This window comes from Gorilla gorilla, chromosome 1 (assembly GCF_029281585.2).
Source record: "Gorilla gorilla gorilla isolate KB3781 chromosome 1, NHGRI_mGorGor1-v2.1_pri, whole genome shotgun sequence".
In the NCBI taxonomy this organism is placed as follows: Eukaryota; Metazoa; Chordata; class Mammalia; order Primates; family Hominidae; genus Gorilla; species Gorilla gorilla.
The window spans coordinates 116,443,535-116,464,701 of NC_073224.2; the positions used below are offsets into that span (position 1 = coordinate 116,443,535).

The window sequence follows — 21,167 nt, forward strand, 5'->3', positions numbered from 1 at the left end:
AATGGATTATGCAACTAAATATAAACTATAAAACTAGAAAAAGTATAGCAGAAAATATAAGACACAATCTTCATGACACAGAGTTAGGCAAAGTGTCCTTTATTATCAATAAACACAAACCATTAAAGAAAACATTGATAAATTCGACTTTAAAAAATTAAAAGTTTTTGTTCAACAGTATTAAGAGAACAAATATAAGCTGCAGTTTGGGAGAAAAACAGTGGAAATCACCAGTATGACAAAGGGCATGTGTGATAGTTACTTGTACTTGTCACTGTGACCGAGCACCAGGGTGCCAGGACATTTGGCCAAACGTGATTCTGGTTGTGTTCCAGAGAGTGTTTCAGATACGATTAACATTGGGATGGGCAGACTAAGTGAAGCAGATTGCCCTCCTTAATAGGGGTGGGCCTCATGCAATCAATCAAGGGCCAGGAGAGAATTAAGAGGCCTAATGGGAACAAATGCTTTCCTGGGTATCCAGCTTTCCTTCCATCTTGGGAATTTCAGCCTCCATAATCTCAGAAGCAAATTCATGTATATATAGACACACACATATACATTTCATAGGCATGTGGCTAAGATTGTATTTTTACAAGTTCAGCCATGAGATGACTGGTGAAGCCAGCCAATGAATAAGGGTGTGTTCTATTATACGATTCAGTCTTCTTTTGTAAATGATTGAAGTTCTGCATTTGAAGTAGGAGGATAGGAGGGAGCAAGTCCACCTAGGATGATAACAGCTGAATTTCTCAACATACACTTCAGAGCCGTAGGGGTCAACTTAGAGACCCAAAAATCTCACCCATAATCCTGCCGCTAAACACCAGGGCTAGGGAACACTGTGGCCCTCAGGTGATTTTCTTTAGCCAGGTCTGGGAGCCACACGATGGCAGAGGGAGCAGGAAACACTATGCAAATAGAGGCCAGGACAGCAGGGAGGGCCTGTTCATGATAGAACCCAGGTAAAACTATCCTCACAAAGCGAGTGTGGAGAAACATAGATCATGCCTGAGACCTGGTGGATTAGAGCACTGGCTACTGGGGAATTGAAAGGAAGGGGATTCACCGTGCAGAGGACCAGAGGTGCCAATCTTGGAAATGCAGAATTGCTGGGAGATGGGGAGGCACGGACCATGGAAGTATCCTCTGGAGACTCATGGTGAAGAGAGCAAATGAATGAAGTAACTGGCAGAAATTAGAGGTCCTGGTAGAACAAAATAGAATCCCACAATGAGAACATACACCATGTATGTCCCCCAAGGAAGACAGTATCTCCTAAAAACTCCAGAAAAATCATTTTGGGCAAGCACCTTATATCTAGTAATGCGATCCATGTATCAAGACCGTGAGAAAAGATTATTAAACATGCTAAACTCAGTGAGACCTGATTCCCTCATGAGGACTCTGTTAAGGATGAGTACCACTCAGCAAGTGATGACTGTGACATTCACTTTTGAATAGCTCATGAGCATTAATATATTTCATTGTGGATCTAAACCAAAAACCAAGGTAGGGGCAAGATGATAATCACAGAATGTCACCGGTATATGTTTAGGTTCAAATACTATTATGAGAAGTGGCAGGTAAAGGAGGTAGGAAAAAGAAAACACATCATGTAATTGACTGTTGTATGGAAATATTTGATGCTGAAAGTTATAATTTAAAACTATAAACCAAATATTAGAAGTGTGTCTAGTTCAAAGGGAGGAAAACCATCAAAAACATTTTTAGTGCAATATTTAACATGAGCTATACAACCCTTCCTAAATGCCAAAGGCACACACAGACACACACACAGACACACACACACACACACACGAAGAATACAAATGGCTAGAACCAAGAAATGTAAATACATTCTGCTATGTATGGTCAACATAGCCTACAATGTGGAAGAGACTAGAAAATAAACAGGGAAACGAAAGGTTTTTATTAATTCGCATCAGTACCCACCAAAACCAATCAGCATAATCAAATATTATAACACTGAATGTAAAAAACAATCCAAAAGTCCAGAGTGATAGGCAAAAGGTTTTAATTGTATAGATTAAAATTAACTTCGGACAAAAATTAAAACTCAGGCAGAGAATGTTTTCTTCTTTTTGCAAGAGCAGACACTAGTAAAAACAAAGGCACAGTAAAAATTGAGACCCAAAATTTCCAGTGTAGAGATATGAATATAATAATAGACACAGGCAGGGATGATTAATAAATGATAAAATGTTTAGAGGATGATCATTAGAATACAGGATATTTATACTCTTGAAAACCGCTTTCCCAAGTACTTCATTATAAGTAAGGTGTCTCTAAAAGGGACAGATCTCCTAGACCCCTCCTTAACCAAGTAACCAGTCCTGATATCATAATGGTGATGGACAAACTAGACCTTCTCTGCCCGCAGATGGGCTGAGGTTGGAAACTCACAGCATTGTCTCTGCCGTGTTCCCGGCAAAACGTTTAGGCTGAATTTAATCATGAAGACATTTTCAGACAACTTCAGAATGTAGATCATTGAGCCAGACAGCTGACCTGTCCTCTATAAACAAGTCCATGTCACCACCATCCATGACAACAACAAAAAGTTGAGGAAATATTTGGGGTTCAAAATAACTAAAGAAATGCAGCTACATTATCTTTTTACTTTTTTTGAACCCAAAATATCTCTTCTCCTTTTTGTTGTGTGATTTGTGGTGATATGGACTATGTGAAGGAGACAGGTCAGTTGTCCTGCTCAGTGTTCTACATTCTGCAGTTGTCTGGTGATTACCTCCTATGAAACTCAGGCTAAGCGTTTTCTGCAAGAACATGGCATTGTTCATATTCTGCACCGGCAGAGTCCTGGGTGACATGCTGTCTCCTGCCAGCAGCTCCTGACTCCTGTTCTCTACAGGATGGAATTGAGAGGAGCAGGGCTAAGGCCTCCCAATGCTGTTTGTCCATCTAGCTGTGGTCTTCCTAAGTACTGACACCAATTGGAGGCTGAAGGACTGTGGCTTCTCTAACCAAAGGAGCCTAGCAGGTTAACAATTGTCAAGAGCAGTTGGTGGTTCTGAAATACAATCCTCAGCCAAGGATCCCTCCTGTGTTACAGATGGATCAGCTAAAACAAGCCAACACTGAAGACACAAAGAATGAGGTTAGGTTCATTGAAACCAGGGTAACACCTTTGGATGAGCTAAACACAAAGATGACACGGACCTTGAGCAGGTATAGAAGCTCAGAGACATGCCTGCAAAATGAAATCCCTGAGGAACTTTGTAGCTACCCAGAGATACGTGGTTCAAATTAAAATGTCTGACTGATCACTTCCGGCATGTGCTGCACAGTTATGTGAATGTGTCACACCTAACGTGGGTCCATTGTCTTCAGACTGAGTACAGGTTGCCACTGGCATGGTCTGAGAATAGGCATAGAGCCATGCCCACTGACCCATCCTATGTCTGGGCTTCCAAATGGAACTATACTTTCATTCAAATCTTCACATGCCTATAGGTCCTGCCTGCAGGAATGACATCTCTCGGCTTAGTAAGGGCTGCTTATTGTGGGAATATGACTCCCATCTGGAAGACCAGGTGGAGACCTGTCACCATCAAAGTAAAAAACCTATTGTCCACGTCAAGGGCGAAGCTGATGTGCTGTTCCTCAAATGAGTAAAACACACTGCTGTAGTGCTGGAATGAGTCAGGTAGTTCAAAGTACATTGACGGAGTCAAATAACATCTATCCAGTGAGTCCTGTAAGACTTCAGGCTCTTCCACTTCCATCAGCACGCCGTTGAGCCTGGAAAAGGAGACAAAACTAAAGAAGCAGCCAGGGAAAATCAGACATGACAGAGCCCCACTAGATTTCAGAAGTAACATAAGGAAGTGGTTAGAAAAGAAAAAGGACAGATCCATTAATGAGGTAAAAAAAACAAATTTATTGCCTTTATGTTGGGATAGAACAGGGCCAGGTAGAAAACAATGAAAGACAGAGAGAGAGAGAGAGAGACAGAGACAGAGACAGAGACAGAGAGAAAGTGAGCTAGTGAATTGGCCAGGTGACATACTGGTAAGGGAGTAAAAGGACACTCTGAGTTCGTGCCCTCATGACACACAGCAAACTGTGATCATGAAAAGAGTGAGCTCAATAGTTTTCCATAAAATATGCTCAAAATTTGATGCAGTGGCCATGAGAGTACAGCTTTTGAAGTATGCTCGACCTATGGTACATTAGTAAATGATAAGGGGAGGAAGAAATGGAAACCTAAACATCTACTGCAATGAAAACCAACAGCAATGACAGTAGGAGTAATTCAGCCTTCGTTGAAAACATGACATCAAACACACTCTGGTTTCCCTGAATCTGTTGCCTCCAGGTGTTAACACAGAATTAAGCATCCACAATTGCTGAAAGTTACCTGGGGCATGGTGGGTTTTGATCTTCTTCCCCTTCTTTTCTTCCCCTTCTTCTTTTCTTCTTTGATCTTCTTCTCCTTCTTTTCTTCCCCTTCCCCTTCTTTTCAATTTCTGCAATAAATTCAGACATGGACAGACACATGAAGCGGATTCCCCTACACACATAACAATCCACTGTCTAATCCTCACACAGGGACCTCAGGCTCCTCAGCATAAGAATAGGACACTGTGAGAGATATATTTCAGGATGCCTGAAGGCTGGTCGTGATAGAAATTCCTTGGTTTTTCTCCCAGAAACTGTGGGTAAAATGTCCCTATTCTAGTAGATCGTTATCCCAATATCATTTGTCCCAAGTTTGTGCAAACAGTTATGCCATATTTTTCCAATCAATTTAAAGCAAATACCCTCAAATGATTTCTAGGAGAAAAACCGCAATATTTAGCCCTGTCTCATCAAATACTCAGATTGTTCATGGTTCTGAGGACTTCAGACACTGAAATTAGAGTGAAAAAGGAAATCTACAAACCCTTGAGTCAAAATCATAGTTCTCTGAATTTGTCACATCTGCCCAGGTCCAATGTCATGAGAGTAGAATCAGAGTGTCACAGGCATGGCCTGAGACTAGGAAGAGAGCCATGCTGACTGACCCATCCCATGTCTGGGCTTCCAGGTAGAACTAGAGTTTCATTCAACCTACGTGTGCCTATAGGTCCTCACTGCAGCAATGACATCTCTCAGCTCAGTAATGGCCACTTGGAGCACGAATATGATCTTTATATGGAAGACTCAGTGGATCCTTATCACCTTCATAGAAAGGTACTCACCTCCCACGTCAAGAGAAAAGCCAACATGTTTTTCCTCCAATGCATAAAAGGAACTTCCATAGGGCTGGCAGGAGTCAGGCTGTTCAACACAACTGGAAGGAGTTGAATAACATCTATCCAGTGAGTCCTGCAAGACTTCAGGCTCTACTACCTCCAGCAGCTCCCTGCTGAGCCTGGAAAAGGAGGAAAAAGTAAAGAATAAGCCAGGGGAAATCAGACACAACAGAGCCCCAACTAGGTTTCATGGGTAGCATAAGGAAGTGGTTAAAAAAGTAAAAGGATAGATCCATTAATGAGGTAACAAATTATTGCCTTCATGTTGGGACAGAACAGGGCCAAATGGAAAAGAATGAAAGAGAAAGACAGATAGACACACACACACACACACACACACACACACACACACACAGAGAGAGAGAGAGAGAGAGAGAGAGAGAGAACGAGCTCAGTGAATTGTCCAGGTGACACACTGATGAGGGAGTAACAGGACACTCTGAGTTAGTGCCCTCAGGACACACAGCATACAGTGATCATGAAAAGACTGTGCTCAATAATTTTCCATAAAATGTGCTCAAGTTTCCATGCAGTCGCCATGAGAATACAGTTTTTGAAGTCTGGTCCACCTACAGTAGGTTAGTAAATGATAAGGGGAGGAAGAAATGGAAACCTAAATATCTACTGCAATGAAAACCAACAGCAATGTTAGTAGGAATAATTCAGGCTTGGTTGAAAAGATATAATCGATAATGTCAGCCCGCTCTGTTTTCCCTGAACCAGGAGTCTCCAGATGTCAACACAGAAGTAGCTGTTCACAATTGCTCAGTTACCTGGGGCATGGTGGGCCTTGGTCTTCTTCCTCTTCTTGGTCCTTTTTAATTCCTGCAATACATTCAGACAGGGACAGACAAAATAAGCCAATTCACCTACACCCATAACAGTCCACTGTCTAATCCCCACACAGGGATCTCAGGCTCCTCAGCATGAGAACAGGACAATGTGAGAGATATACTTCAGGAGGCCTGAAAGCTGGTCATTATATTCTTTGGTTTGCATCTCAGAACCAAGGGTGAAATATCCCTATTCTGGTAGATCGTTATCCCAAAATCATTTATCCCAAGTTTGTGCAAACAGTTATGCCTTATTGTTCCCATCAGTTCAAAGAAACTGCCCCAGATGATTTCTAGGAGGAAAACTGCAGTATTCAGCCCTGTCTCATCAAATGCCCAGCTCGTTCATGGATGCAAGAATTTTAGACACTGAAATTAGAATGAAGGAGGAAATCTACAAACCCTTGAGTCCAAATCATAGTTCTGTGAATTTTCTACATCTGCCTGGGTCCAATGTGCTGAGAGTGGGCTCAGGTTGCCACAGGCATGGCTGGAGACTAGAAATAGAGCCTTGCTCACTGACCCATTTCATGTCTAGGCTTCCAGCTGAGACTACAGTTTCATTACAACCTATATGCGCCCATAGGTCCTGCCTGCGGCAATGACATCTCTAGGGTCAGTAAGGGCCACTTGGAACAGGAATGTCACCCCTATCTGGAAGACCAGGTGGAGGCTTATCACCTTCATAGTAAGGTACTCACTGTCCACGTCAAGAGCCAAGCCAAGGTACTGTTCCTCCAATGAGTAAACAGCACTGCTGTAGGGCTGGCCTAAGTCAGGCAGTTCAAGATAACCTGAAGGAGTCGAATAACATCTATCCAGTGAGTCCTGCAAGACTTCAGGCTCTTTCTCATCCAGCAGCTCCCTGCTGAGCCTGGAAAAGTAGGAAAAAGTAAAGAATAAGCCAGGGGGAATCAGAAACCACACAGCCCCAGCTAGATTTCATGGCTAACATAAGGAACTGTTTAAAAAGAAAAAGGACAGATCCATTAATGAGGTAATGAATTATTGCCTTTATGTTGGGATAGACCAGGGCCAGGTAGAAAAGAATGAAAGAGAAAGACAGGGAGAGGGAGAGAGAGAGAGAGGAGACAGTGAGCTCAGCGAATTGGCTGGGTGACACACTGATGAAGGGGTCAAAGGACACTCTGAGTTAGTGCCCTCGGGACACACAGCGAACAGTGATCATGAAAAGAGTGGGCTCAATAATTTTCCATAAACTTGCTCAAGATTCCATGCAGTTGCCATACAGCCTTTGAGGTATGGTCAACCTATAGTAAGTTAGTAAATGATAAAGGGAGGAAGAAATGGAAACCTAAACATCTAATGCAATGAAAACCAACAGCAATGTCAGTAGGAGTAATTCAACCTTCGTTGAAAACATGAAATTGAACACACTCTTGTTTTCCCTCGACCTGGCATCTCCAGGTGTCAACACAGAATTAAGCATCCATAATTGCTCAAAGTTACCTGGGGCATGATGGGTCTTGCTCTTCTTCCACTTCTTGGTACTTTTCAATTTCTGCAATAAGTTCAGACATGGACAGACATAACAAGCTGGTTCTCCTACACACATAACAATCCACTGTCTAATCCTCACACAGGGACTTCAGGCTCCTCAGCATGAGAATAGGACACTGAGAGATATTCTTCAGGAGGCCTGAAGGCTGATTATGATAGAGATTCCTTGGTTTTTGTCCCAGAAACTGTGGGTAAAATTCCCTATTCTGGTAGGTCGTTATTCCAATATCATTTGTCCCAAGTTTGTGCAAATGGTTATGCCATATTTTAACAATCGATTTAAAGCAAATGCCCCCAAATGGTTGCTAGGAGAAAAACTGCACTACTCAGCCCTGTCTCATCAAATACTCAGATTGTTCACGGTAGCGGGGATTTTAGACACTGAAATTAGAGTGAAGGATGAAATCTACAAGATCTACAAAATTAAGACAAAATCAGAGTTGTGTGAATTTGTCACATCTGCCCAGATCCAACATCTTCAGAGGAGGATTAGGGTGCCACAGGCATGGCCTGAGACTAGGAAGAGAGCCTTGCTCACTGACCCATCCCTTGTCTGGGCTTCCAAGTGGAACTAGAGTTTCATTCAACCTACATGTGCCTATAGGTCCTCCCTGTGGCAATGACATCTCTCAGTTCAGTAAGGGCCACTTGCAGTAGGAATATGACCCTAACCAGAAGACTCAGTGGATCCTTATCACCTTCATAGAAAGGTACTCACCATCCATGTCAAGAGCGAAGCCAACACGCTGTTGCTCCAATACGTAAAAGGCACTTCTGTAGGGCTGGCATGAGTCAGTCAGTCCAAGATAACCTGAAGGAGTTGAATAACATCTATCCAGCAAGTCCTGCAAGACTTCAGGCTCTTTCTCATCCAGCAGCTCTCTGCTGAGCCTGGAAAAGTGGGAAAAAGTAAAGAATAAGCCAGGGGGAATCAGAAACCACACAGCCCCAGCTAGATTTCATAGCTAACATAAGGAAGAGTTTGAAAAGAAAAAGGACAGATCCATTAATGAGGTAACAAATTATTGCCTTTATGTTGGGATAGACTAGGGCCAGGTAGAAAAGGATGAAAGAGAAAGACACACACACACACACACACACACACAGAGTGAGCTCAGTGAATTGGCCAGGTGACACACTGATGAGGGAGTCAAAGGACACTCTGTATTTGTGCTCTCAGGACACACAGTGAACAGTGATCATGAAAAGCATGGCCTCAATAATTTTGCATAAAATGTGCTCAAGTTTCCCTGCAGTTACCATGAGAATACAGCTTTTGAGGTATGGTCAACCTTCACTAGGTTAGTAAATGATAAGGGTAGGAAGAAATGGAAACCTAAACATTTACTCTAATGAGAACCAAAAAGCAATGTAGTAGGCATAATTCAGACTTGTCTGCCAAGACAAAATCATTATTTTCAGCATGCACTGTTTTCCCTGGACTTGGCATCTCCAGGTGTCAACATCAAATTAACTGTCCACAATTTCTCAGACTCACCTGGGACCTGTTGCCTCTTGGTCCTCCTTTTTCACTTGATCCCACCGATGTCCTGCAAATAAATTCAGATGGGGCCTCTTACATTAAGCAGTTCTTCCTTGCACACAGAAACATTCTTCTGTCCAATCCTAACAGAGGGACATCAGTCTTGTCAGTGTGAGAACAGGAGACTTTGAGAGAAATATTCCAGTAGGCCTGAGGTCAAGTCTTGAGAAAACTGGCTTGGGTTCTTTCATGAGCCTTGGGCAAAATTACCCTGTTTTGGAATGTTATCTTCCCTATGTGCTCTGTCCTAGGTTTGTGTACACAAATGAGCAATTTTTTCCCCAATAAATTGTAGGCAAATAGTTTTAACACCTCATAGGAGAGATACTTCAATATTAAGCTTTCTCTCATCAAATACCCAGAATTTGATAGTTTATGAGATTGTGGACACAGAGATTTGATGAAGGGGTGCAATGTACCAGCTCTTGAGTCAAAATGAAACTTGGTTCTACACAGAAGCATCAGCTATTATGGCTTTTGTGGGTGAAAAGTCAGCCATTTATCTAGAAAACATACCAGGAACATGACGGACAGATGAGCTAAAACAAGCGAACTTAGGAGACACAGAAAATGGGAATAAATTCAGTGAAACCTGGGTCACATCTTTCACTGAGAGGTAGACAAGGGTGACACTGGCCTTGGGCAGGTAAAGAACCACACAGACATGCTTTGGGAACAAAACTCATAAGGAATTTTGTAGCTGGCAAGAGACATTTAATTCAGATGAGCTGATCTGACAGACAACTCCTGGGCATGTGCTGCATAGTTTGGTGTGAGTTTGCCACACCTGCCTTGAGTTCAATGTCGTGACAGTCAGTCCAGGTTGGCACGGGCATGGCCTGAGACTAGGAAGAGAGCAAAGTTCACTGACCCACCCCATGCCTGTGCTTCAGACTCGACTCCAGAGTGATTGAAATCTACATTGATATATAGGTTCAGCCCACAGTGATGGCAAATCTCAGCCCAACAAGGGGCACAAGGCCCAGAGATTATGGGGTCTACCTGGGTCATGAACTAGAGCTTTATCACCTTCACAATGGAGTACTCACTGCATATGTCAACAGCCATGCAGACTTGCTGTTCCTCTAATGAGTGAGATGTGCTGCTGTAAGACTGGTACGAGGCCAACATTTCAGGAGGAATTGAGAGAGTCGAATAACCTTCATCCCAGGACTCCAGGGGGACTTCCTCCTCTTCAGACTCCTGCAGATTCCTGATGAGCCAGGCAGGACAGGGATGATAGAAGATTTAACCAACAGACATTAGACAACAAAACCTCTCAGATGATCTGATGCGAGACAGAATGGAGTGGTCACAGAAACCAAAGGCATTTTTCCTTCAAGAGAAATAAAACTATCCTTCTAAATACAGGGTGGAGGGTGACTGCTCTGGGGACAGAGCAAAAATGGGCAGCATGTACTCAGTACATTTGCCACAGTTGAGCCAACTCAGGGCACCCAGACTCTCCCTGTAAACTACCATCATGACTTGCAGCACAGAGAACTGACACAGGGCTTCAACTACTTTGCATAAATTGGGTTGAACTTTACACGCAGCATTCAAGTGAAGAGAGTTCTTGACGCAGTGCAGACACAGATCTTGTGTATTAAGGGCCCCATTTTCCCAATATTTTGATATAATATATTTACTTTTTCAATTTCTTTTCTTGCAAAAATACTAGCCAACATACTACCAACAAATAGGAAGAAAGCATATATACATCTCTCCCTGGATTTAAACACATGGGAGAGAATAGGCGACACCAAGAAATCCCTGTTTGAGGGTCTGGAGTGGACTTCCAGCAAACTCCAACAGACCTGAAGCTGAGGGACCTGACTGTTAGAAGGAAAACTAACACACAGAAAGGAATAGCATCAACATCAACAAAAAAGACATCCACCCCAAAACCCCATCTGTAGGTCGCCATCATCAAAGACCAAGGGTAGATAAAACCACAAAGGTGGGGAGAAACCAGAGCACAAAAGCTGAAAATTCCAAAAACCTGACATCCCTTCTCCTCCAAAGGATCGCAGCTCCTCGCCAGCAATGGAACAAAGCAGGATGGAGAATGACTTTGACGAGCTGACAGAAGTAGGCTTCAGAAAGTCGGTAATAACAAACTTCTCTGAGCTAAAGGAGGATGTACGAACTCATCGCAAGGAAGCTAAAAACCTTGAAAAAAGATTAGACGAATGGCTAACCAGAATGAACAGTGTAGAGAAGACCTTAAATGACCTGATGGAGCTGAAAACCATGGCACGAGAACTACGTGATGCATGCACAAGCTTCAGTAGCCAATTTGATCAAGTGCAAGAAACGGTATCAGTGATTCAAGATCAAATTAGTGAAATGAAGCAAGAAGAGAAGTTTAGAGAAAAAAGAGTAAAAAGAAATGAACAAGCCTCCAATAAATATGGGACTATGTGGAAAGACCAAATCTATGTTTGATTGGTGTACTGAAAGTGACGGGGAGAATGGAACCAAGCTGGGAAACATTCTTCAGGATATTATCCAGGAGGACTTCCCCAACCTAGCAAGGAAGGCCAACATTCAAATTCAGGAAACACAGAGAACACCACAAAGATACTCCTTGAGAAGAGCAACCCCAGAACACGTAATTGTCAGATTCACCAAGGCTGAAAGGAAGGAAAAAATGCTAAGGGCAGCCAGAGAGAAAGGTCGGATTACCCACAAAGGCAAGCCCATCAGACTAGCAGCAGATCTCTTGGCACAAACCCTACAAGCCAGAAGAGAGTGGGAGCAATATTCAACGTTCTTTTTTTTTTCCATATGTATAGTTTTCCTTTATTATTTTTTGTGTGTATTTATATATATATATTTAATACTTTAAGTCTTAGGGTACATGTGCACAATGTGCAGGTTAGTTACATATGTATACATGTCCACATTGGTGTGCTTCACCCATTAACTCATCATTTAACATTAGGTATATCTCCTAATGCTACCCCTCCTCCCTCCCCCCACCCTACAACAGGCCCCAGTGTGTGATGTTCCCCTTTCTGTGTCCATGTGTTCTCATTGTTCAATTCCCACCTGTGAGTAAGAACATGCGGTATTTGGTTTTTTGTCCTTGCAATAGTTTGCTGAGAATGATGGTTTCCAGCTTCATCCATACCCCTACAAAGGACATGAACTCGTCCTTTTTTATGGCTGCATAGTATTCCATGGTGTATATGTGCCATATTTTCTTAATCCAGTCTATCATTGCTGGATATTTGGCTTGGTTCCAAGTCTTTGCTATTGTGAATAGTGCCTCAATAAACATATGTGTGCATGTGTCTTTACAGCAGCATGATTTATAATCCTTTGGGTATACACCCACTAATGGGATGGCTGGGTCAAATGGTATTTCTAGTTCTAGATCCCTGAGGAATTGCCACACTGCCTTCCACAATCGTTGAACTAGTTTACACTCCCACCAACAGTGTAAAAGTGTTCCTATTTCTCCACATCCTCTCCAGCATCTTCAAAATTCTTAAAGAAAAGAATTTTCAACCCAGAATTTCATATCCAGCCAAACAAAGCTTCATAAGTGAAGGAGAAATAAATCCTTTACAGAGAAGCAAATGCTGAGAGATTTTGTCACCACCAGGCCTGCCTTACAAGAGCTCCTAAAGGAAGCACTAAACATGGAAAGGAACAACCGGTACCAGCCACTGCAAAAACATGCCAAACTGTAAAGACCATTGACGCTAGGAAGAAACTGCATCAACTAACGGGCGAAATAACCAGCTAACATCATAACGACAGGATCAAATTCACACATAACAATATTAACCTTAAATGTAAAGGGGCTAAATACCCCAGTTAAAAAACACAGAATGGCAAATTGGATAAAGAGTCAAGACTCATCAGTGTGCTGTACTCAGGAAACCCATCTCACATGCAGAGACACACATAGGCTCAAAATAAAGGGATGGAGGAAGATCTACCAAGCAAATGGAAAGCAAAAAAAGGCAGCGGTTGCAATTCTAGTCTCTGATAAAACAGACTTTAAACCAACAAAGATCAAAAGAGACAAAGAAGGCCACTACATAATGGTAAAGGGATCAATTCAACAAGAAGAGTTAACTATCCTAAATATATATGCACCCTATACAGGAGCACCCAGATTCATAAAGCAAGTCCTGAGAGACCTACAAAGAGATTTAGACTCCACACAATCATCATGGGAGACTTTAACACCCCACTGTCAATATTAGACAGATCAATGAGACAGAAGCTTAACAAAGATATCCAGGACTTGAACTCAGCTCTCCACCAAGCAGACCTAAAAGACATCTACAGAACTCTCCACCCCAAATCAACAGAATATACATTCTTCTCAGCACCACATCACACTTATTCCAAAATTGACCACATAGTTGGAGGTAAAGCACTCGTCAGCAAATGTAAAAGAATGGAAATCACAACAAACTGTCAGACCACAGTGCAATCAAATTAGAACTCAGGATTAAGAAACTCACTCAAAACCGCACAACTACATGGAAACTGAACAACCTGCTCCTGAATGACTACTGGGAAAATAACAAAATGAAGGCAGACATAAAGATGTTCTTTGAAACCAATGAGAACAAAGACACAACATACCAGAATCTCTGGGACACATTTAAAGTAATGTGTAGAGGGAAAATTATAGCACTAAATGCCCACAAGAGAAAGCAGAAAAGATCCAAAATTGACACCCTAACATCACAATTAAAATAACTAGAGAAGCAAAGCAAACAAATTCAAAAGCTAGCAGAAGACAAGAAGTAACTAAGATCAGAGCAGAACTAAAGGAGATAGAGACACAAAAAACCCTTCAAAAAATCAATGAATCCAGGGCTGGTTTTTTGAAAAGATCAACAAGAAAACCCTGTTTGGCTAGTTCACCTGGCTCATCTGATGGCAAGTTCCTATCTTGAGAAGACTATGAAATTAAAACCAATACAAGTGCCACAAATAACATACAACATTGTAAATCAGCACAATTTGTAGCTGGGTGAATGGAAGAAATAGTTCTATTCATCACTTCCTCATTTTCCCTAAATCTACAATCTCCAGATGTCACTACTGAATTAACAGCCAACAATTCCACAACATTACCTGGAAGACACTGGCCCTCTTTCTTCCTCTTCCTCATCATCACTTTCATTTTCTGTAAATAAATTCAGAGAAGCAGGTCACATTAAGCAATTCATACTTCACATATGACCGAATCACTGTCCAGTCATAGCACAAGGACATAACTATTCTCAGTGCAAGAAAAAGGATTCTGACAGGAATATTCTAGGGTGCCCTAGATTAACTTTGGTGAGAATTAGACGACCCTGCTTTCCAGACCCACAGGCCAAAATCTCCCTCTACGTGTAGACCATAATGCCATATTCCCTGCCTGAGTCAAAGTTAAACTAAATTTTTTCCCCAAAAAAATCTCCAAAAATTGGTCAAACAATTTTCTAAGTGTTGCTGCAATACGGACTTATATCACCAGGTAACATGGACATTAAATGTTTAGAGGCATCTATACATGAAACAAGACTGATAGATAAATTTGAACAACTCTTGCTTTAAAAAGAATCTGTGATTTGGGAGGCCAAGACAGGTGAATCATTTGAGGTCATGAGTTCAGGACTACCCTGGCCAATATGGGGAAACCCTGTCTCTAAAAATACAAAAATTAGCCAGATGTGATGTTGTGCACCTGTGGTCCCAGCAACTCAGGAGGCTGAGGCAGGAGAATCACTTGAATCTGGGAGGCAGAGGTTGCACCAAGCCAAGATGGTGCCACTACACTCCAGCCTAGGTGACAGAGCAGGACTCCATCGCAAAAAACAAACAAACAAAAAAAAATCTACGATGCTACAAAGAAACATTGCATCAGCCATTGCATTGACAGGGTGGAGAACCAGGGTCCAGCCTTGCTTTATGGAAATATACCAGCAAAGTAAAGAAGAAAAGTTTCCGTCCTGATTTCAGGGTGACTGTGCAGCTAAGCAAGCTGACTTAAAGGAGATCCAGATGAAAGCTGAGAGCAGTGAAGCCTGGGGAACAATATTTCCAAATACAAAGGCAAGGCTGCCAGCTTCCTTAAACAGGCATAGAAACTCCATGGACATTGTTCAGGGACAGATGACTTAATCACAGATGACAAGAGATACTGAATCGAAGCTAGGAGACCTGACAGATACTGCCTGTGTAACTCCTGCACTCAGGTAACTATGAGATTGTCACACTTGCCTGGGGTCGAGTAACTTGATACTGGGGACTGGCAGACAAAGGCATGACATTAGCTGAGAAGGACAAAAAAACTCCCTGATATCTGTTTAGAAATCCATCATAGTTTTTTATTCAAATGAATTTGTGTTTATAGAGCCTGTCTTCAGAGTTTATCTTCCTCAGCCTAGAGAGAGGTATGAGACACAAGGAAAACAGAGGCTACCTGGGATAATGTGTACAGCATCCTCCCATTCAACATGAGAAGATGAGCCAATGAGAGTTGAGTCGACTTTGTCTTCCTCAAATGTGATTTTGGTTTTCCTATGTGGCTGGTTGGAGTCATAAGGGCCATGGCTATTTGAACAAGTGATGGCACATTCCTCCAGTGAGTCCTCAGGGACTTCCTTTTCTTCAGCCTTCTGCATCTCCCTGATGAGCCAGGTGGGACAGAGATGACAGAAGATTAAACACAGAGGGATTGGACCCCAGGGAGTCCTAGGTGGTTTTGACAGGCGGCATTAAGAGAGTGATCCCAGAAAGCAAAATGGAGGTTCCCATTAAGAGGGAACATGCAATCCTGTTCTCTCTGCAACAGAGCATGGCTGCCAGGGGAACCAGAGAGGAAGAGAGCAGCCACTGTTCATTGCACTGGACAGATAGGAGCTGAGGAGGATGAAGACTCAGCTATGCCTGTACGGCGCAGACATGACACTCGGCACACATAGAGAAACATGACAGCTGCCGCACCCTGTGTCTAAGCTGGGTTATATTTCACATACTGTGGCGAAGCGAATGCGGGTTTTTGGCCCATCATAGATGCCAGAGAGGGTGTGCCTCCTAGATATTCCTCATATGTTACCATCCATTAATTGTTCCTGAGTATTCAGTGTTACCTGGGGGCAGACGATTTCTGCACTTTCTCAGCCACCTCAACTTGAACATCTTCATCGTCATTGTTGTCATTTTCTGTAAATACAGAAGTGTTCGTTCAGATATTTCCCACTTCACAGTCTGCAAGCACAGTCAGCCCAGTGTGCAACAGAGACATGAACATCTAGGCATGGGTCGCCGTACAACTGAAAACTCTCATGTTTTATCTTTAACAGAATGCCCTGGCATGGTTTCCTGATCCATCAGGCAATGCATTTCTGATCTGGAGGGCCACCATCAAGATGTGGCCAAATATTGAAAAGACCTTTTGCTTCCCATATCACTGGAGGCTTGTGCAGCCTCTCTCTGGACTTTGGCAGCTGTCTCCCCAATTCTGCCACAGATCTGATTCCCAGGCACAGGCTTGGTGTCCTGTCACAGTTTGCATTTCAAACCTAATTCTTTCTCTTAGAAGCAGACAAACGTGTCCCACAGTCCTCTATGCATCAGAAGATTTCAAGCCTCCAAGTGGCTTCTGCTGTGTTATTCAGGAACATTCTACCCATGGGGAGTGCTCCAGTCTGAAGCACTTCCTACCACAAAATGCCCCCACATAAAGTGCCTTCTCCAACATCACACGGCGAGGCGCTTCATCTCATTTTGGAAAGCAGTTGTAAGTGTTCCCACATTTGAATGCTTCAGACCCTTGCAAGAGACAATTTGTCTGCCACGGAGAGAGAGAAACTCAGGAAGGACAAGTCATTCACTCTCTGACAGTTACTAAGAACATTGCCGAAAAGACAGCCTGGGAACCTTCATTCTTAGTCCAGAGCTCTTTTCACTCTAACAAGCCTGTTCCCATCGCAGCCTCCTTCCTGTCCTTTAAAACTAGACAGATGCTGCCTCTTACTCCAAAGACCACCTTCCATCAAGGGAGGAGGGACACTTGCAATACTGTGACCTCCAAACCCATGGGTTTCCCATCTCCGTTCTTACCCAGGAAGTCCTGGTCATGTCATGGCCACATAAGCTTAGTGGAAAAAAACACCACTGATACAACTGTCATTGTGAAAGTATGGAGGTCTGGAGTCTCTCATAAGCCTGGGGTTTTGGGTCATCAGGGCCTATGGCCACCTTACCTGGGCTGAGCTTTTGGACAAGTTGCTGTGCCAGTCTACACTCCTCAGCCAGCTGTTCTTGGAGGTCCTGCCCGTGGGACTTGTCCGGCTCATCTGGAGTCAGGAGGGCCTGGAGATGCTCATTCAATGAGCGGGAGGCATCTCTCCCTTCCCGTAACTTCTCTCTTAACTGGGTCAGCTCTCATTCCTGAGAGTGAACCAGGACTTTATATTGCCTAAGGTGAGACGGTAGAGAAAATTTAATAGTGGAAAGGGTTGAGTGATCCGTTCAAATATTGCAACAGAGATTTCTGAGACAATGTCCTCAAGGAGACCTCCAAGCAGAAGGTCAGCACATGTTGAAAGGAATGTCTGTGGCCAAGAGAAAGAATAGAAAATGGTTTACAGGCTTCCTCTGTATCAGAGAGGGCTCCTGCAAGATCCTCGATGATGTTCCATTCATCTTTCCCTTCTGTAAACAAAAGTAGGTGTCTTCCTAATTCCGTTTCAAAAAGACATCCTTTCAGTTCCTCACTCTGGCCATGGACATTTCCATGTGAAAATACACATGGTGCATCTTGCGGCCACTAGATACAAAGCCATGTACAGAAATGAGGCCAGGTGCAGATGGGGCGAATTGAAAAGACGAAAGAAGAAAAGAATGACAGGGTCGAGAAGGCAACATTGATTGAGTGAAAGAATGAGAAGCCGCAGTCAGTCAGGAGGTGATTCTCACTAAGGGTAAGTGGGGTGGTGACGGCACACCATTTTGAGTATACTGAATGCTGCTGTGTGGTTCACACTCCTTTGGTTAATTTTGTGTTATGTAAATTTCACCTCAACAATTACTTGTTTGAAAAAGAGAAAACAAGGCTCTGAGAAACAACTGCAACCCATAAATTTTTATTATCCTTCTTCTCTGTTTGATAAATATTTGTGTGTAGCAAGCCTGCCATGGCAATTCCTGCCCTTCCCCTGGCCCAGCTTAGCTCTTACGTCTCCTCACCGAGCTACTGTAGTTCAGAGATTTACACAACTGCCCCCCTGCCTGCCCCCATGGGGTCCCCTCACCTGAGCTCTTCAGCTTGCTTGAGCTGCTCTGCAAGCTTCTCCTCCTTGAACTGTTCCTCATTCCTCAGCATAGATTTTATGAGATCTTTGCACTCTTCATATTCTGAGAAAAGACAGACACGCCTGCCTCAGTGGAAGGCTGGACATGCTGCTGTGGTCATTGCCTACAGGACAGGAGCCAGGTCCATCCCAAGGACAAAACTCTCCCAAGTACCAGGGTCTAGACAGGGATTTCCACATCTTTACTCTTCAGTCTCCTGACTTTCTGGCATCTGATCCTCCAAAATTTAGAGATGAAGAGAACCTCAAGGGCACATCAAGGAAGTTGACAAGATGATTCAACCACAACGAAGTGGAGTCAGAATTCACAGTCCCTGAGGTCTGACTCTGAATGCGGGGCCACTTTCCCAAGCCTTGCAGCCTCTTCTCTAAAACACTGCACTGGGGCATGAAGGAGTGATTTCTTGTACAGTTGGGAAGGCCCCTAGGACTATGGGACTGATGGTTTCCCTTTTACTGGGAATTTCAAGGACAAGTATGCGAAAGATTTTTAAAATCTTTGATTTTTAAATCATATCTTCAGTTATGATTTTAAGAATCATATCTGAAGCATAAAGTGTGACACATAACACCATAAGGCCATGAAGGAAATATGCCCAAATGTTAATAAAGTTTGTGTTAATTTAGAAACAGCAGAATGAAGAACTAATAAATAGTGTTTACTGTGTGCCAATAAATGTTCTAGGAGATTGACAAGAAATAGCTCATGTAATTCACTGCAGCAATTTACAGAGGTAGGTATTATTGTAGTACCCTCTGAACAGGTGAGGAAACTGAGGGACAGACAAGACAAGCAACTTGGATGGAGCCCAGGAGACAGGCCCACGGTCCCTGCTCTGTACACTGCACTGCTACCTCCACACATTCTCGGGTGCGATCTTTCTTCCTCTTTAGGAACAAGACTCTGTGCCCCAGGAAGCAGGACTTCACTCTCACCAAGCTACACTCTGATTTTTATTCTTATTTTTATTATCATTATTATTATTATTATTTTTAACTGTCTTGCCCTGTTGCCCAGGGCAAAATCTTGGCTCACTGCAACCTCAGCCTCCTGGGTTCAAAGGATTCTCCTGCCTCAGCCTCCTGAGCAGGGGAGATTACAGTCACCTGCCACCACGCCCATCTACTTTTTGTATTTTTAGTGGAGATGGGGTTTCTCCATGTTGCCCAGGCTGGTCTCAAACTCCTGACCTCGTGCTCTACCCGCCTCAGCCTCCCAAAGGGCTGGGATTACAGGAGTGAGCCTCCGTGCACTGCCCCTACTCCCTGCTCTTGATACTGTCACTTATAGATAGCACAGGTTCTCTTAGGAGCAGACTCCTCTTGAAGCCCCTCAGAGCGGGTACTGGCTACTATCACCAAGTTTCCCTCAGAGTCACTAGAACAGAGCTTTGGGTATTGGGCCTCAACAGAAACTTGAACTGAATAAAAGTTCACTAGTCTCAGACATTTAGAACAACAGACTAGATGTTATTTGTCTGCAGGATCTTATATGGTACAGAGAGGATTCTTGAAAACATGATTGAGCCTCTTGGAGAAAACAGGTCATTCTGTGCCTGTGTCAGAAATCAATAAATGGCAGTTTAACTCTAGTCCCACCCCCAGCTGATTGCAAACATGGAAAGTTGCTAAATATTTTGGTACCTCTGTCTTCCAACTTTGACAAAATGTTAAAATACCCATTTCTGTTTTCCTAGAAGTATGGGGAGGATGACATTATTTTTGATGGAGAGAGCACTTAGTTTCTCAGAGAGAAGACAGGACGTCGCTCATCACTTTCGTGATGGTGAGCATATAGATCTTACTGTATTTGTTCTGCTGGTTGGCCAGGAAGCAGGCCACTTGAGTTACAAAACATTTCTCTTTGAGGTTTCTGAACTGCTGTTTCTTCTCTGCCAGCTGGGGGCGCAATTTCTCATTGATTTCTAGAATGTTCATCTCTGCCTTCTCGCTGGACAAAGGGCCAGCTGATACCACCATGCTGACGTTTGTGGCAGAAGAGGTGGGGCCAGGGACTGAGGAGAAGAAAGGCAAACACATGATGGGTTAAAAACTGGTGAAATCAAATAGGCTTAATCAGGACTGAGGGATGTCACTGGCAGCCTTGTCTACTTATGCGAAGATGATGTTTCCCTGGTTTCACTCTTCTCATCTCCAGTCTTGATCTCCTTTAAGTCAACTTGTCTTAGCTATGCAGTCACCTTGAAACCAGGACATAAACACTTCTACACTTTTCTTGCTTATAAGTTTCTATAAAGCAAGGCTTCGCCCTGAGATTTTTACCCCATGAGTGGCCAATGTTTCTGTGTAGCACAAAAGATTTCATTTTGCTTTTTTAATTTTTTTCTTTTTTGGTTTTTTGTTTTTTGTTTGAGACGGAGTCTCACTCTCTCACACAGGCTGCAGTGCAGAGGCACAATCTCAGCTCACTGCCACCTCTGCCTCCCGGGTTCAAGCGATTCTCATCCCTCAGCCTGCCAAGCATCTGGGATTACAAGCGCCAAGTAACATGCCAGCTAATTTTTGTATTTTTAGTAGAGATGGGGTTTCGCCATCTTGGACAGGCTGGTTTCGAACTCCTGACCTCAGGTGTTCCGCCGACCTTGGCCTCCCAAAGTGCTGGGATTAAGATGTGAGCCAGCGCCCCTGG

General features: G+C 43.2%; 1 pseudogene; it reads right to left on the reverse strand.

The window, feature by feature from the left end:
• Nucleotides 1-2,021: 2,021 nt before the first annotated feature.
• LOC129523528 (neuroblastoma breakpoint family member 15-like) overlaps nt 2,022-21,167 on the reverse strand; it is a 48,411-nt pseudogene continuing 29,265 nt past the window's right edge.